This window comes from Pyrus communis, chromosome 5 (genome assembly GCF_041283825.1).
Source record: "Pyrus communis isolate YQ-2024b chromosome 5, ASM4128382v1, whole genome shotgun sequence".
Taxonomy (NCBI): Eukaryota; Viridiplantae; Streptophyta; class Magnoliopsida; order Rosales; family Rosaceae; genus Pyrus; species Pyrus communis.
The window spans coordinates 21,650,816-21,666,741 of NC_142569.1; the positions used below are offsets into that span (position 1 = coordinate 21,650,816).

General features: G+C 35.6%; 1 pseudogene; it reads left to right on the plus strand.

Annotated features, from left to right (window-relative positions):
- The first annotated feature begins 2,067 nt into the window (after window positions 1–2,067).
- LOC137724957 (receptor kinase-like protein Xa21) lies at window positions 2,068–15,880 on the plus strand (annotated as a pseudogene).
- The last annotated feature ends 46 nt before the right edge of the window (window positions 15,881–15,926 follow it).

A 15,926-nucleotide genomic window follows, 5' to 3' on the forward strand; every position in this document is an offset into this window, starting at 1 on the left:
CCTGGAGACCTACATGCATTTATCTGTTGTATATATTTTTGTATATATTATGTTTGCTTGCAATAACTCATGAACCTATAATCTACAACATGCCATCGAGCCCAAATGATCAATTCAAAACTTTCTATGGAAATTGGAAAGATTCAGGCTTAGTTGCATCTCATCTATGCACGTATCTTCTTTCTTTCTACAATAGAGGACTAGGATTATGTCAAATTGCAACATCTTTTTACTGCCATTCTAAAGCCCTAGGCTTTATGGGAATTGCTCATATTTTCTAATTATTGCATAAATAAATAAATTTTGTCTTTACATTGTTGGAGCAATAATAGAAATGGATGAAAATGATACAGAATTTCTATGATAATAATCATAAAGAAAATAGCAACAATAATTGTAAACAAGATTAATATAAACAACTAGAAAGAAAGTAAAAAATACTGACAAGCGTGGAAATTGGGGCTTGCATAAATGCAATGTCAAAAAGACAAAATTTCGCCCATACTCTTATACTTGTAGTTTGGTAGACTTTCATCTCCCAGGATTCAACAATATATAATCCAAAGTTGAAGCATTTCAATCTTAGGACTCTGACACAACTCCGAATTCGACAATGAATAAAAAGTATTTGAGAAAACTCTACTCTTTTAATTCTTGTTATATCCCACGGCTATACTAACTTGAGCTTATATTAAACCTGAGATAGTGGTTGATTAAGAGATGCAAACATTCATCTATTAGATGACACCGTTTACCAAGGAATGCATCAATTCCTTTAAAGCACTTCCACTGTAAGCAAAAGAGGCCAGCACCCAGTGGAAAAAACAGACTGGGACTCAGCCAATCCACTCCAGCCCGTGGAATAGACTGGCACCCAGCCCAAGCCAGTCTCTAGGCCAGCCTAAAATGGACTGACCAAGGGATCGGGCCGTTTGTTTTTTTGAGCCTAGCGCGTGGCCTTCACTCACAAGTGGGCGCAATTAGCATCAGAGGCGGGCCTCGCTGGCAGGCGCACTCAAATTTCATCCGGGCTGGGCGACGTGGCCCACTCTATGCCTTTGGATTTCCAATGGCTAGTTTTTCTACATCGTTGGATTTCCAACGATAAAAAAAATTGAAATTTCACTTTTAAACTGGACCGTCCGATCACAGATCAACGGTCCACTTTTTTTTCCCCAAAAATAAAATAAAAAAGGCCCAACGGTTAGAATTATGACCGTTGGCCACGTGGCAGCTCGTTGGCTGTTGGATTTGAATATTTTTCAAATCCAACGGTCTAGATTAATTAACAACATTAAAATTTATTAAAAACTAATTAAAAATTATGAATTTTTTTTTTAAAATACATAAATATTTAAAAAAATTAATTAATTTTTTTCTATAAATACCTAACCCTCATCTTCCACCTTACACCACATTTCAATATTTTAAATGGGCTGGGTGCTTGTGCATTTTATAGGGGTGGAGATTGTTTGTGCCATCACATTTTTAGACAGGGTGCCAGCTCATTTTTTTAGGGGTGGAGATGCTTTGGCCTATTACTGTTCATTAGGGTCTATTACTGTTCACTGAGTGGATAAATGGGCTAGGTACTGGCGCAAAGTTTTTAGGGGTGAAATTGCTCATGAGTGGATAAATAGGCTGAGTGCTGGCGTAAAGTTTTTAGAGGTGGAATTGCTCTTAGAGTAATTTTATTCCATTTGAAAAGTTTCACTAGCATTTTTTCATTCAAAAATTGAATTAAATAAATATATAAACTCCAACACGCATGGCGGCGATTGATGTGAATGGTTGCTAGTGTGGTTGGTGAATGGCGTGGAAGGGTAGTGGTGAACATTATTGTAGCGGTAAAATTTGGAATTCAATCGACAAAAAAGGAACTGTTATTAGTACTCTAAAAATTTTATTCTATATTCCTCACAAATGTATTTTTCTTTCTAATTATAGAAAGTTTGGAATGCTAAATGAGATTTTTGGAGTGCTAATAACATTTCCTGACAAAAATTCAGCTTATTCAACGAAATCTAACATAAACGACAACATGGAAATCATTTGTAGTTTTAGAATTGAAATAGGCAGGTGTCAAGGTCTTGTTGGTTTGGAACTCCAGCCGCAAGCGAAGCAACCCAATCAATAAATGATAGGGAAGCTGTGGACTAGTTGGTCTATCTTAATTTGTGTGGCCATCCAATCAAGTGTTGTTTCTTACATGTGAGAAGATTTCTTCTCTTGTATGCTATTGTGCAAATTAAAATTGGGTTTTCCCATTTGCTGTGTGTCTTAGAACAATGATGGAGCATTCACGTACCAACCGTAAGTTGGTTTTGTTCAAATTCCTGCCCGGGTTCATTCATTTATGCATGAGCACATGCCTCGAATCTGCAGCTCTTCACAGCCTTACTCTGCTTGGAAATGAATTTGATCTCTTGGCTTTGCTAGACTTCAAGAAAAGAATAATCGGAGATCCTTTCGATGTCATGAGCTTGTGGAATCATTCCATCCATTTCTGCAATAGGGTGGGGTTTCTTGCCACCGTTCCACCAAAAGAGTCCTGATGTTGAACCTGAAAGCTCAAAAGTTGGTAGGCTCCATTCCGGCTTCCGTTGGAAATCTTACTTATGTTACTGGAATCAATTTGATAGACAACAACTTTCATGGAGAAATTCCACCAGAAATGGATCGTCGACAAAGCCTACAATATCTCAACTTTTCCCATAATTCCTTCCGTGGGAAAATTCCAAATAATTTGTCGCAATGCACACAACTAAGATTGCTTAATCTGGAAAGCAATCGGATTAAGGGGTCCATTCCGAACCAACTCAGTTCATTGTTGGATTTAAAACATCTATGGCTTTATGGTAACAATCTCACTGGAACCATCCCACCTTGGATAGGAAACTTTTCTTTGTTGAGCAGTCCTTTTCTTGGTGAGAACAATTTTCACGGAAGCATACCCAATGAGTTGGGCCATATAACAGGCTTGGAGGAGTTCGTAGTGGAGGAGAATAATCTATCTGGTATGATCCCTGTTAGGAGTGTCGGTACTACAAGATAGAGAATGCACAAAATAAAGTAAGAAATGGATACCAAGAATTTATATGGTTTGTCAATTTATGCCTACATCCATGGAACAACAATCAATCGTCACTCTATGAAAATGATGAGTACAACAATAGTAGTCTTACCAAGCTAAAGACAAGATTTGATGGATACAAGAAAGTATAACACACACTTTCTATCATTCTAAACTTTACTCACACAATGTGTAGTGGAACACTCTCACTCTTATTCTTAGAGTGAAACTCTAGCTTTGGACTTGATCCTTTTCTACTCTCTTATTTGCTAGCAACACCAAATCTCGGCACTATGCTTCCTAATCTCGTACAACTTTACTACGGTGGGAACAAATTCAGAGGAAATATTCCTATATCATTGCCAAAGGCTTCTAGACTTCAGACGCTTGAACTTTCTCAAAATGGCTTCTCTGGGACAATCGCTGGTGAAAGTCTAGGAAGCTTGCGAAGCTTAGTTTGGCTAAAAATTTATGGCAATCAATTACGAAATAGAAAAGTTGGTGACTTGAATTTTCTCAGTTTCTTGGCTAATTGCACTAGTTTGGAGGTTTTTTTAGTCTTGACTCTAATAATTTTGGAGGAGAAATCTCGGGATCCATAGCCAACTTTTCAACCCAACTTAATTATCTTAGACTAGGGGGAAATTTTATACATGGAAACCCTCCCTAAACTTGACCACTCTAGCATTAGATCATAACCATTTGGGCGGTAGTGTCCCTCATGAAATTGGGAAGCTAGAGAAGTTAGAGCAACTGTATTCGGATGTTAACCAATTTTCTGGGTCAATTCCGTCTTCCCTTGGTAATGTGACTTTAGTGTTAAACCTCCACATGGGGTTAAACAGGTTTGAGGGCAGTATACCTCCAAGTCTTTCAAACTACCGAAACATTTTAGATATTAACCTTTCAAGTAACAACCTTACGGGCACCATGCCTAAAATGCTTATGGAGCTTTCAACCCTTTCAAATTCTTTAGACCTGTCTGACAATTATTTGACTGGTTTGCTGCCCCTTGAGGTGGGTGATTTAGTGCATCTCACGGAGCTAAATGTATTAAGAAACAATTTATCAGGTGAAATCCCGAGCAACCTCGGTAGGTGTACTAGTTTGGAGCGCTTGTATTTGCAAGGTAATAAGTTTGAAGGAACAATTCCTCAATCTCTTAAAGATTTAAAAGGCTTGAAAATACTTGATATTTCAAGCAACAACTTGTATAGGCAGATTCCTGAATTCATAGGCAAGCTTGGTGCTCTCAAATATCTCAATTTTTCGTATAATGATTTTGAGGGCGAGTTGCCTAAAGACGGTATTTTTTTGCAAATGCTGGTGGTTTGTTTGTTCTTGGAAATCATGGGCTGTGTGGTGGCATCCCAAAATTATATCTACCTCTTCATGCCCCCCAAAAAAGCACCATTCATCTCGAGGACTACTTTCCCCCAAAGTAGTCATTCCTACAGCTTGTGCACTTGCAATCATAATTGCTCTATCATGCTTCTTTGTTGCTTGTTCAATGCTGAAAAAGTCAAGAGATGGACTTATAACTTCGCGTTCTTATATGGATTGAAAATCAAGTGTCTCCTACTCACAACTCGTTGAATCAACTAACGGGTTCTCTGTCGATAATCTTATTGGTTCGGAAAGTTTTAGTTTTGTTTATAAAGGGGTAATTCCTATTGATGGAAGGATAGTTGCTGTTAAGGTATTTAATCTTCAACAAGAAGGAGCTTCCAAGAGTTTCATTGATGAATGCAAAGCTTTAAGGAGTATAAAGCACCGTAATCTTCTCAAGATCGTAACTGCATGCTCAAGCATTGATAATCAAGTTAAAGACATCAAAAGTCTAGTTTTTAAGTTCATGGCAAATGGAAGTCTCGACTCAAGGTTGTATCCAAGGGAAGAGGAGTAATCTCTAAGTAACATATTGAGCGTTATCCAAAGATTGGATATTGACATTGGTGTTGCTTCTGCGTTAGATTATCTCCATCACCGTTGTGAAACAGCCATAGTTCATTGCGATTTAAAGCCAAGCAACGTATTTCTTGATGAAGATATGGTAGCCCATGTTGGGGATTTTGGTTTAGCAAGGTTCCTCTTCGAAACATCAAATGATCCTTCCTTCAGTCAAACCATGTCATCTTAGCTAAAAGGTTTTATAGGCTACATTCCTCCAGGTATGAGTTTATATCATTCTAACTTACTTTTTATGTTCTTAGTTAATTACTACTAAGCACTAATTGATAAAAAAATATATTAGTGCCTTTTTTTCTTGTAAAAATGTAACATAAAAATCTGAAAAAGATATTTTTCTAATTGTCAATTGCATACGACATCTTATTGTATATATGTGCTGGCAGAGTATAGCACGGGAGGCCAAGTTTCCACACTAGGAGATGTTTACAGCTATGGGATACTGTTGCTGAAAATATTTACAGGACAAAGACCTACTGATGACATGTTCAAAGACGATCTGAGCATTTACCAATTCGTAGTCATGGCTTTGCCTGACCATGTGATGGACGTTGTTGACCCTTCAATTCTGCTCGACCTCGAAGCAGATGGTGATGTTAACGATGACATAGTACGAGAACAAACTCCATCCAGACTTAATAATCGTGGAACTCCATCCAGATGTAACAATCGTGGTCCGGTAAAAGCAATGAAAGTAAAGGAATGCTTGGTTTCAGTGATGTAGATAGGACTCTGTTGCTGTGCAATGTCACCGAGGAGCAGATGTCGATGGACGTGGTTGTCGAAAAAAATGAGCGCAACCTGAGAAAGTTTAAGAAGACTTGAGAAGGACAAGCACGCTGCTCAAAGGAGAGGACATGATCACTCATTAGTAATATTTTCCACTCTGCACTCACCGAAGTTTTCTTTTTGTTTTGGCTTTCTTTATCCTGCCATCGCTTTGCATTTTTTCTTGTTGATGTATGTGGTTTATTTTACTTATATGACTTGAAGCTTTCGCATTCTTAATTTGTGTGGTGCTTTTTAGAGTTTTAATGATAAGTGGATTTTGTTGGAAAAAAAAAAATGTATGTTCTTTGTTGAATGGCTAACAATGCAAAAAGTAGTCACAAACTGCTAGCAGCTTTGATAGAATTTGCGAATGGTGAGATAGGAGTGTGAGAGAAGGTGGATAAGTAACAGCATTACTTGTTACATTTTTCTTTAATCTCAGTATATGTTGTTATCACTGCTCTAAAAAAGTTACTTTGCACTATTCATATGTGAAAACATAAAATCGAATTTCCCTTCAAGATTTGCAGATGGAATTTTTAGACTATCAATATTTTATTGTAGAAGAGAGAAGCAGAATGTTGAGTGACGGTGACAGCTTAACGCTAAGATTAGTGCAAGGGGTTTGGAGGGGAAGTGTTAAGACCCAGATTTTTAATTTATTTTATTTACCTATTTTTATAACTACATATTTTTTTTTCCTGAATATAATTATTTATGTTTTAATGCTCGTCTCCACGTGTTGAGCAAATTAAAGAAAGGTATGCTATAGGAATGTCAAGGGATAAAGGGGTATTTGTAGGACTACTTGGAGAGCACTCCAAATTAGCTGGAAGTGGCAATATGTGGTGATGAAAGAGTTTAAGCAGTTGACACCTACGGCATTCAAGTGAGTAAGCTATCTGTTGTTAACTTGATTACATCCTAATCCAGTTGGAAGCTGCTGCCTTCTCCGACTACAAATACGGAGCTGCACCTGCATTTCATTTCAAACATTAGTATCTTACGGGGAAGAGAGAGAGAGAGAGAGAGAGAGAGAGAGAGAGAGAGAGAGAGAGAGAGAGAGAGAGAACATATATATTTTGTTATAAAAGATGATATTCAAAAGGCTGCACATACGATATCAGTTTATCATTTGTTGGATACTATCTTTTGTAAATTGGTTTGACAAATGGAATTTAGTTGGAGATTTCTATTTTCCCAAAACAACAAACATATTTTTATGCAATTTGAATGAAGTAGTCTATTGTATATATATACAAAGAGTCTAATATACCAATTTTTATGTATCACTCATAGTATTAGATATATCCAACGGATTAGTGAGTTTATCTAATGTATATGTGGCTCTGCTAAAGTATTTTAAAGTACTTATGTATTTTCAACTATACCTTTACTTATTTTATTAAAGTATATCTAGTTCAAATGTTCCTTCAGTGATGACCATGCTGTTATAAATTAACCAAATGACTTTTGGATTAGTAGTGTGGAATTAGCAAGCTTAAGTATGTTTACTAGGATTAAAGTTCATGTCATGCTTTTTAGTAATTGCTTACACTTGTGAATAGGAGTTGCTGAAGGTAGACTCTTGTAGAGAGTCGGAACAATGCTTTGGAACTTAGGTAGGAGAAATACGGTAGACTTTTACGGAGATTGATTTTATTAAATTTCGTGAAGTGTTATTATAACTTGATATTTTTGGTTGATTAATGTGGTTGGATATTGCTTCACCTAAGTGTTTATTTGTTATTGATTATATTGGAATGTTATCCGGTTATAATATGATGTGATATATGTGAAACATGAGTTGAGATTATTTGTGCATTGCTTATGTGTGAGAAGTAGTTGGAACTTTGGTGTTGAGAAAGGAACTGAAAATGAGGGTAGTTGGAAAGGATCTTTTGTGTAGTTGAGCCAAACTCGTAGTAGGTACTAGGTCTTAAGCGAGCCCATAGTGCACACATTCTTTAATGGTTCAGGACTGGCAACTAAGAGTTTAGGTAAAATGACTAACAAAAGGGAAAATTGGGATGATTGAGTTAAAGGGGTAATTTGTAGACCAGAACATTCGAATCACCACTATAGAGGTAAAATGCTCAGTATGGGACGTGAAGGTCCGCGTGTTTTATTATATTAATTAACGGGTAGAGATGAAGAGTATTGCATTGCACTCATGCATTATTCTCGACACTGTTCTAAAAATCCCCACCTTGCGCCACCTAGGCGCTAGGCGGCTGGCCACAACCCCGATTAATGCCTAGGCATTTGAAAATTAAGAAAGGGCGCCTAGACCACCTAGGCACCCACCTAGCCCGTCCAGACCCGCCTAAACACCTGCCTATGTTGCAAGTCACTTAGATAGAAAATAGATAACTTTCCTTTTGATAAATTGTAAGAAACTTATTGAACACTTAAATAAACACACAATATATGTTTCTCCCCATGTTTTCATTATGTTCCAATACTTCATAAGATATATATCATTCTGTTTTCTAGTTTATGATGAAATTATATATATTTTAAGTATAAACAGACACTTATTTACACGAAATACAATAGATTTACTTAAATTCGCCTACTCCGCCTAAGAGCTAGGCCCCAGCCGGCCACCCGACTAGCGCCTAGGGTCTTTTAAAACCTTGGTAATCGATAATAATTTGATATTGGTTATGTGATTTCATGACACTTAATTTAGTATTGTCAATTTACTGTGGTAAAGTCATGTCCCTACTGAGTTTTTGAAGCTCACCCCTCTATTGTTATGCAGGTGTACGAACTAGATTGTCAAAAGGGTAGATAGAATGAGTTCGTATTAGATGTGAGGATAGAGAGTTTATTCATTTATTTATTTTAGCCTTGTAAAAAATTTTATGAAAGGAATTTATATTTTCCACCCCATTTCACTTTCTTTTTATTTAATTTTATTTTTATTCGCACGTTGTGTATGGGTTCGATTTTCCCATGTACCCTGGGCCCATAGCGTGACAAAAAGGGACTTATAACTCAAGTTTGGAGCATTTTTCTGCTGTAGTTAGAAGTCCTAGGATCGGTTTCCCACTCCATGAACTTGCTTGTATAAAACAAAACATTAAATTTAATATGAAAATTGCTAAAATTTCTTATAATATGTTTTATTAGTAAAGAACAGAATAATTTTGTTGAAGTGTCAATAACAACTCTCAAAATATTTAGCATTGTTACTTAACTTCATTGTTGGGAAGTTATGCATATTTCACATGTACGTATTTAGCATTGTTACTTAACTTCAACATACGATACATATATTATACATGTACATTCATACTTTTTATATTTAAAACACGTTATTTTTACATATTTTCAATAATACATATAAAATTCACGCATTTTTATACACGTATATATTTTTTACATACTATATCCCTTCCGTATTTACCTAACTTTGCTTAACTTTTGGTCTTCTTTCTATTTTCTGTTTCCACTTTCATTTTAATTTTTTAGTCCTATCAAAACCTAATGTGGTCTGGAAGAAATTCCAATTTGGTTCTACTATTTGTTTGCCTTTTTGTGCTGCGAAGTGTGGGATGGTTCAATCGCCTACTTGAAGGTGCATTACTACTAATCACATAATACACAGGGTGGCCAGTGCAGCTGATGGGTTACCAATGGTTTTTTGAAAGATTTTAAAAAGTCAGATTGTTTCGGTTAAGCCAAATTCCTGACATCTCAGAATGAAGACCAAATCGAATCATTTCGGTTTGGTTCGGTTATTGATTTTATCAAATTTGAAAAAAATTAATTTAGTTCAATTTGATTCAGAATTTTCTGTCAAAAATACCAACCCTAGTTACTATTAATAGGGGAAACCGGGTCCACTGACGACTCAATATATGGGACACTTTCTCACCTTTGGGTTTTATGCATTTTCTTGTAAAAGTAGTCAAAAAGCCTCATTTAGCTAGGTTGTTGGATATGCACAATTATCTATTCTAAAATTGAGGAGGAATTGACTGTTCATTCAGCTACAGTCAATTGTTTGCCCCTTGATTTCACCTCATTTACAATAAAACCATGAGATTTGGGCTGAGTTTGAAGGGTATTTATTAGAACTTAGAAGGGTAATTTTGTCCGGAAGGTTTAGGACGGATTACCCCTTGATTTCACCTTATTTACAAGAAACCCATCAGATTTGGGTTGGGTTGGAAGGGCAATTTTGTCCTCTCGGTTTTGAACGAATTCGGGGGTTGCCATGTAGGTTTCCATTTGTTGTCCTTCAATGAGGGTTTCGGGGGATGGAGGCTGAGAGAGAGAGAGAGAGAGAGAGAGAGAGAGAGAGAGAGAGAGAGAGAGAGAGAGAGAGAAAGAGAGAGAGAGAGATGGCGATGGAAAGAGAGCGAGGGGGAAGGGTATGGGTGATGGATTTCAGAAGTGGGAGAGTGGGGATGGTCAGAGAAAACCATACGGGTCGTCCGGATCTGCTGCTGCATGGCTAGATTTCCAAAGATAAGTTCCTTTTTTTACTGTCAGGTTAGATTGTCATCGTTTCTGCCTTTTTGTTGTGGATTATTTTCGATTTTTTTAGTGTGTTAGGCCAGGTTTTAGGGGATTCATCAGAGATATTAATTTCCCTTATTTGTTTTATTTTCTCTCATTTTAGTCATTCAGCTCTCTTTCTGTCTGTTTGTTCTCTATTTTAAGGTCGGTTGCTTTTTTTTTTTTTTGGGTTTTTTTTGTGTGGCTTTTTATTTATTTTTCTAGGTTATAGATCTGATGGTTTTTTGTATACCAATCTTGGTTTTGTTTTTCCTCGAAAATTGTTTTTATCTGATTATGGGTTCATGGGTTTTAATTTCTTTCGTCTGTTTCAAGTTGTAAAGCAGGAGGTTCTGACCTGAGGGTTCAGTTCAAGGTACTGTTATCATTATTTTTAGTTCTTATAGTTTAATGTTTCGAACTGATGTGATGATTTGGTTGTGAAATGTGGGATTTCTGTTCGGCTTATGTTGCCTATGTGATGTTCTTTATTTTTATTGCTGGATAGAAATTCCATATATTCTAGGTCTTTAGAAAACACCTATTTAGTTCCACGAGAGGAACTAAATAACACATTTTTCCTGAATCCCATAAGCCTGCAAGAAGCAAAACAAGCTAAGAGTCATTTATACAATATAAACACATGAACTTTGTTCGAATTCTTACTCTTATTCTCTCTCTGTTTTGGCTGTTTAGTTTGGACTCCCATCGCAGCGTCATCATTTTGGTATGCATATGTGGTTCTTGGTTCGAAGAACAAAAGTTACCTTTGTTTTGAAATTGCAATTTAGTTGCTGTTTGTGTCTATGTGAGTGTTTTGTGAATTTGTTTTTAGGACTAAAGTTATATTGGTTTTGAAATGGTCTTTGAAGATGATTGTGTTGTTATATAAACTGCATATAATTTGGATATAATGAGAAAACTAATTAAATTGAATCTTGGTAATGATTTAGTTCTTGAGAAGTTGTTGAAAAACAAAGTTTAAATAGGAAGACCATCATCCTTACCAGATAAGTCATTCATAGCATTTTGAGCATCTTGTAAAAGTACATGGATGCGATTCAATATAGTTACAAATCGACCAACTGTTAAAGGCAGAGGTTGAGCTCTAAACTATTGACTCTTTAAAAGAAAATTAAAAATTTAATGTCATTATATCAAGCCGTTACTTAAGTTCTCTCATCCTAATCCCTTGCATTCAGTTGCCAGTCCATCAGAAGCTACCATTCAGACTCACAATAGAGTCTTAATAAAAATAAATTAACCATGCATTCCAAAAGATAACAGAAGTAAAAAAATTAGTATCTAATTTAGTGTTCTGTAATTTGAGAACTAGGGTTTTGTTGCTTTAGAATCTTTAGGGGTATTTGTATTTACTTAGAGTTCTCATTTTTTTTTTTTTTGCTCGAACAAATTGCTTTATTTTAAGGTTAATTAGTTACTTTCAGTATTTTTATGAGCTTTGAATTATTGGAGCTCTGGACTGCAAATTGTTTATGGTAGCTATTTTGAATGAAGCATAAAGGTGTGGCCTTTTAGGTGATGGTGGTTAATTAGTTACTTTTAGTTTTTTTATGAGCTTTGAATTATTGGACCTTTGGACTACAAATTGTTTATGGTGGCTATTTTGAATGAAGCAAAAAGGTGTGGCCTTTTAGGTGATGGTTGTTTTAGTATAACTATAAGCAACATAACTATATTACTTGCTACTAACTGAGAGAGTGCACCTGCAATAAGCCCTTAACGTGTTCTTTATTTTTTTTAATTGAAAATCATGTTTTCGTACCCTAGGTTTCCACCTTTAATTAAGGAAGTGGTGAGATGTTGGATCTTCTATTGATGTGTTATCTACTTCAGTGTTTGGGTGATGCCTAAATTAGTTGTGGCTCTTGCTGATTGTTCATATGTTCCCGAGCATAAATCAATAAATCTTAGAAAGAAAAAAGAAAACATTTTCTTTGGTACCTGTACATAGTTGAACTTTTTTTTTTCATAACTTTTTCGGGTGGTTCTTTTCTGTGATTTCAGAAATTGAGGATCCATTTGAAAGACAGTAGTACCGACAGACACTTGGACATCTATATATATGTAAGTTATTGTAAATATGTTAGTCATTGTAAATGTGGTTGTGAATAGATTTTCACATGTATGTAAATATGTTAGTCATTGCAGTTTCTGGTCCTTTTTACTGAAATTGTTTTGGTCCCTGCTACTAAACTTTGATTTCTGCTATTAATTGCTGCTAAAATGTGACTTTTGCTATAAATTTTTTTCCCTTCATATTTATGTTGCTTTTGGATTCCATTCGAATTAAATAATGTAGTTAATCTTCTTATGAATTCTCTCTGCAACAATAATTAGGGATTTCAGTTTAAATTATTGCTGATTTGTTCTTGATCTGGCATTGAATCTTTCTTAATTTGGATTGCAAGTGGTTCTGACACGGAGGAGAATCTGTAAGAGGTTATGATCTTGCTGCACTTAAGTACAGCTGTTCTTCAACTCATATAAACTTTCTGGTAGGGTTCAAACTGTTAAGAGTTTTATGATTTTGTAAAAGCTTTTTTAGCAGCAGAAAGCTTGGTATTTTGTAGTTGCGTTATTACACTATACAACTTGAGTTAGTATGGGTTTCTTGCTAACTGATATCACTTAGGAATTCTAAAGTCAGTTGCATTTTACAATATACAACTTTAGTTAGTATTAGTTTCTTAATTAGTGGCATGTGAATTCTTAATTTAATTTCGGAAGGAGATGCGTTTAAAGTTGGTGCTATGCGATGAAGTTAGCATTCTATTTTTTATTATATACTGGTGGTGAACATTTTTAGCATATTGGTTGAGAAAGATTTTTCATTTTCAATAAAATAAATCTTCATTCTCACCATGTTGTTGATGTTTTTTGTAATTTGAGTTTATAGTGCTTCTAAATGTTGTTTTAGTTTTCGGAATTTGAATAATTGTTTTAATTTCGGTTAATGCAGGATTTGAAATTTGTGATGATCATTTTCGTATTTCTATAAATTTTGAGACAAAAAAGCATATGAAAAAGTACATTAGTCTCTTGGTATAAATCACATTAGTCTTATTATGGCTAGGATAAAAAACCATGTGATAAACTGTGGCTTTTCAATTATTTTATCATGCATCTGTAAACCAGAGGTCCGATTAAGGGTGAAAGAGAAATAGAATGGCCAGAAACAAAACTACATCGTCGAGTCTAAATCTTTTAGACACTGTTAGGTTGATTTAGGAAAAGTTTAGGACAAAGATAAGTCTTCGTTCTTCAAAGATCAGAAAGGTGACAATGTAGTAAGGGTGTAAGAGTTTCCCAGGATGAAGTAAAAAGAGGAATACATTCAGCATTTACACGCTAAATTAGGCCAAGAGTGAAAACCAACCAACAAAGATTATGGTAATTCACTAATTTAGACATAAACCAGCTTTGAGAGTGATACTCACCCATTGTCAGTTTTCCTTGCGAACATATTTCCTACCTAAATTTTCCCAAATTGTTCTCGAACCGTTGCATCGGCATATCTTTCCAACTTCTAATAGTCTCTGGTGCTAGAACACCTTCTAACTTCATTCTAAAAAATAGATTTATAAGTAAAGACATCTAAAAATAGAAAAAACAAGAATGCATTACTCATGTCAAACATGCGTTCTCTGACTTGCTACATTTATGAATGCAATTGTATTGTTGTAGCATTTTTAGTTAATTTTTCTATGAATATTATCCATGGTCTGAAAACCCGCAGCAAAGCACGAGCATTCTTGCTAGTTCAAACTAAAATCAAATGGCTGTGCATTATTTAGTTGAGATATTATACATAGTGATATCTCATATCTAGGTAAGTTTAAGTGCTTCTCTTTGGCAGCAGCAGCAACACTCTTATCCCTTTTCTTATTTACAAAACTCCAAATTTAATGGGTTGCAAATGTGACCCGTTGTCATGTGCTTTCTTCCACAATGGATAGTTAGTGGCTTTAATCATGTGCCATTTTTCTACATATTACATATATATTGCACGTTCGGTGTCTAGACTTTGATTCAATTATTTAATTACTATAAAATTTAAGGTACCTAGAAAAAATAAACCTTCTCAATTTCTGAAATGGTAGACTGTCGTGGCCAAACCACCATTTAATCTCCTTTTTAAAAAAGAAAACAAAAGAAATGAATTTTTATTTTAAAGGGATTTTCAATGGAAGGCCAGTAACGAAGAAAAAGTGAGTTGAGTGTCATTTTCCTCACGGCTGCTATCTCAATTAAAAAAAGGTTTCTGATTAATTTCCTCAGTGAAATTTAGAGCAAACATGAAGCATTCACGTACCAATGGAAAGCTAGTTTTATTAAAATTCCTACATGGTTTCATTCTTTTATGGATGATCATATGTCCGGAATATGCAGCACTTCCCAGCCCTACTCTGCTTGGAAATGAATCTAATCGCTTAGTTTGCTCAGACTTCGTACTGGTTTGGTACTGAGGTGCTTTTATAAAAAGTGGGTATAAAAAAAAGATGAGTTCAAAAATATGTTTGGTAAATACTTAAAAACAGCTTATTTTCACAGTTTTTTGTGAAAAAAAGCTGAAAACGTGAAGCAACAAAAATAAGTTTATTCTCACAGTATTACGGAAGCAGTTTTTTTTTAAAGCACAGCAATACCAAACCAGTCCTTCAAAAAGAGAATAACTGGAGATCCTCTCACTCATGAGCTCATGGAATCATTCCATTGATTTCTGCAATTGGGTATGGGTTTTGTGCCACGGTTCCAATAAAAGAGTCATGATTCTGAACCTGAAAACTAAAAATTTGGTAGGCTCCATTCCACCTTCCATTGAAAATCTTACATATCTTACTGGACTCAACTTGAAAAACGACATCTTTTACGGTGAAATTCCCCAAGAAATGGGTTGTCTACGAAGCCTGCAACATCTCAACCTGTCTTACAGTTCTTTCGCCAGGAAAAATTCCAACTGAAATTATAGGATCGATTCCAAACCAACTCTGTTCATTGTTGAGTTTAACTAATCTATGGCTTAATGGTAACCATCTTAGCGGAATCATCCCAGGTTGGATAGGAAACTTTTCCTCTTTGAATAGTCTTTATCTTGGCATCAACAACTTGCATGGAAACATACCCAATGAACTCGGGCATTTAACAAGATTGGAGGAATTCGCAGTTGAGGCGAACAATCTCTCTGGTTTGGTCCCTTCTTCAGTTTATAATATTTCTTCCATAAAAGTTTTAGCTGTGACTCAAAACCAGTTAAACCGAGAGCTACCGCCAAACGTCAGCAAGATTCTTCCTAATCTCGCAGTATTTCACTATGCTGCGAACAATTTCACAGGAAATATTCCTGTCTCGTTGTCAAATGCTTCTAGTCTTCAGTTGTTTGACCTTGGTACAAATGGCCTTACTGGGACACTCCCTAATCTTGGAAGCTTACAAAGCTTACTTTGGCTAAACTTTGAAGGCAATAGTCTTGGAAGTGGAAAGAAAAGTGACCTGAATTCTCTCTGGGACTATTCGTGGGTCAAAAGGAAATAATGGTTCGACTGAGTCCCAAATGAAGTGGGACTGTCTATACTCTCTC